This window comes from Trichomycterus rosablanca, chromosome 16, assembly GCF_030014385.1.
Source record: "Trichomycterus rosablanca isolate fTriRos1 chromosome 16, fTriRos1.hap1, whole genome shotgun sequence".
NCBI lineage: Eukaryota > Metazoa > Chordata > Actinopteri > Siluriformes > Trichomycteridae > Trichomycterus > Trichomycterus rosablanca.
In genome coordinates, this window is record NC_086003.1 from 21,308,897 (window position 1) to 21,312,220 (window position 3,324).

Sequence of the window (3,324 nt, forward strand, 5' to 3'; positions counted from 1 at the left end):
CTTTGTTCTCTAAAAACTTAACCCACAGTATGTTGTGTACAATGTGTTGTTTTTTATGTAATTTGTTATACTGAATTGATTCAGTAAAATGATTCAGTTTGACTAATATGCAATTACAGATTGGAAAGGTGCAATTACTTTTTCTCTGCACTGTAAATGTACCAATTAGTGAGCTATAGATGTAGGTAGGAAAAATAATCAATAAATAATACAGGAACAGGCAGAGAAATACACTATAAATACACTGTAAAAAAAAAAAAAGCGTAAAAAAACGGTATTTTTCTGGCAGCAGGGGCGCCAGAGAATGTCTGTAAAAAAACAAATTTAAAACAGAGATAAACTGTAAAAAAACGGTAATTATATTTACCATAATTAACATCTATCACTGTAATTTTACAGGAAATTGTCCTATAATTTCATGAAATCTTCTACTTTCAACATATATTAATTGTTAGAACAGTGTCATACACCTCTAAAAAAACAGAATAATTATCTTTATAAATGATAAACAAAAGTTTTAGTACAGATAATTACTATTTTATTACTAAAAATTTGCATATAAAACAAAAAACCCATGTAATTTTACTTAGCAAAAGCCCAATTTTAAATGAACTGTCAGAGGTATTGCAAAAAATATCTGTTAAATTGTCTTTTTTTATTATCTAAATACATTAATAAACTGTCAAAATAAAAGCATTTTCTTTCTCTAAAACATAAGTTAACTGTATTTTTAAATTGTTATTCTTCATTTAAAAAAATATACAAAATAAAAAAAATTTAAGTAGGTTAAGATTTGTCTGCATAATACTGTGAAATTTTGCAGCTGTTACGTTATATAGAACTTCAGAACACATATAGAACTTTATAAATGCAGTATATAAATAGCTTTTGTTAATTTCAGCTTCAAAATGGATCAAAATCCACCACAGTTCAGCTATTTTTGACCCAAATAATTTTCACACAAATAAACAGTAAGTGTAGAAACAAGGAGGTTTTAATGTTATGGCTGATCAGTGTAAAAATCAGATGTCTAACACAATACAGCATACAATAAGTGCAATCAAAATTCATTTAAATGGAAAATGTTTAACAAAGCAGCACACAGTTAAGTGAAATGTCTACAAAACATGGGCATGAAACACTTCTGAACAAATCTGAATTATGTACAAAAGTCAGTGCCAACATTAAAGTTTTCAGAAAGTGCAACCACAGTGGAATTCGATAAACAGTACGTCACAAGTGTAATACTCAGTATGGACTACATCTCACTGAATAGCTTTATATTTAGTAATTGAGCTTTATGAGACAGTTTGTTAGCATCTAGCTCCAGAAACAGTTTTTGGAGTGCATCAAAAGTGTATCTGAATGTAGGAGGGTAACTCAAGTTCTAAATCATAAGGTTATAAATATATAAGGCATAAATCAGCCCGAACTGCAAAGGCAAGGAACACACTGCCCAGGTCTTCTAGAACCACACCACCTAATACCACTCCAGTATTGGCAGGGGGGTCCATGGCTTCAGCTCCCTCAACTCTAGTCACATAGATCCCAAGAACAGTCTCCTCAATCACCCGTTCAGTTGCAGCCATATCACCATCCTACAATGGAACAGAGGAGGAAAATCACTTTCTTAAACTTAACAGTACACAAATTTCCATTTAGGACTTAACATATCTGACATCTCACTTCAACTTATATTTTAACTCAGACGTACATTGGCCCGAAAAGATGGGGCGGTAGCTGTAACAACTCAGAGGAAACTTGTGCTTACCTTCACCCTGCTAGTGCTGATGGTATTGCGTGATTGGAGGAATCCTAAATTGTAGATGAAATTGGATACTATTAAAACTATATATAAATAAAAAATTACTAAAGAAAACTAAAGGAAATCAAAATCAGCAAGACAAATATTTATAAAGAAATACCAACTTAAATAACACATAAAACATACAAAAATACATAAAACTAAGTAAAAGAACCAAACAGGATAAATAATAAGAATTTCCACATTTTTTTCTTCTTCACTTAATCTAAACTTAACTCAGTGTTCAGTCAAAAGTAGCTCAATATTCTTCAATTTAGCATAAAATGTAGAAAAAAAATTACCAGTAAAAGGTCAGTCCAACTGCAAATACACATTTCCAACCATCTGTAAACAGAAGATACAAGACATCAGTTGTTTTGTTGTAAATAACTAAAATATTATTTCTATAGTAAAGACTTTAACATTACAAATTCATTGATTATCCAATACTGTTCACATGTGTGTGCTTTCCAGGATAACAGTCACAAAACTCAGGTTTGTAATGATACTAACGTTACAGAATCACTTTGTTTAAGTTTGTGAATAACATGAGCGCCAAACGAAAAGCATGAAGTTCCCCTCAGGCTCGAGCTGCCTGCTCACATCTTAGCTAGCTAGGTTGTGTGTCCATGTTTTTTAATGCACTGGCACCACAAATATTACACATCTTTTTATTTTCTACCTTCTTCTAATATACTTCCGCAACGCAGTAATTTAAGCCATTTTTACCTTTCGGGAAAGAATCTTACTGCCACAAGTTGAGAATACTGGCTGTTGAACTTGACTAGCTTAGCACTAGCTAGCACCACGGCAATGCAACGTTATCACACAGCGCAACCGGACTTAATATACAGTCAGCCAACGGCAATCTATTCAAATCTGCCTCAAGACTTTAATATGATTCACAGAATCCCTGGAAAGATGTTAATAAATAAATCACTATAAGCAGATCCGCCGTTAGCGTTAGCACGCGCGAATTAGCGTTAGCATTTTTAAACAAATAAAGCATGTACAGCAATAAAACTTGAATATTATTCAACTAAAGAGCTATATTAAACAATATAATAAGATAAACATCATGACTAGCATGCAATTAGACATATGGAAAAAGATTTTGTAAAGCTTCACATTACCTGAGATGCCATTGAAACACAATGTGCCTTCACGATGTATTGCGTAATCCCCGGTGCGTCATATCCGGTTTCACCTGATAAACTTATTGCATTAAGTAGTTCCAGGGAAATAAAGCAACTAAGTAAAGTTAACTAATAAACACAATGCAGTCATGTTTAAATCTAAAATGTAATTGATTTGTGTCACACCAGCATATATTCTTTATGCAAAACCAACAGGCACTCAAAAGTGTGTAACTGGGAGGTTAGAGCATCATTTATATCTGTGGTGCTCTGGTTGGAATGTGCACCCAACATGTTGCACAGATGAACTGTAATACATTTTTCCTGTGAATGTGGGGATGGGTAAATTATGCTTGATTTAAATATTATAAATGTGAGAATAAA

At 32.6% G+C, this 3,324-nt stretch overlaps 1 long non-coding RNA gene across 1 annotated transcript; it reads right to left on the reverse strand.

The window, feature by feature from the left end:
- Positions 1–993: 993 nt before the first annotated feature.
- Positions 994–2,988, reverse strand: LOC134330916 (uncharacterized). Its single transcript, XR_010015051.1, has 4 exons — positions 2,938–2,988; positions 2,107–2,149; positions 1,772–1,815; positions 994–1,598 (listed from the first exon to the last, which is right to left on the reverse strand). It is a non-coding gene; the product is annotated as an uncharacterized LOC134330916 (long non-coding RNA).
- Between the last annotated feature and the right edge of the window lie 336 nt (positions 2,989–3,324).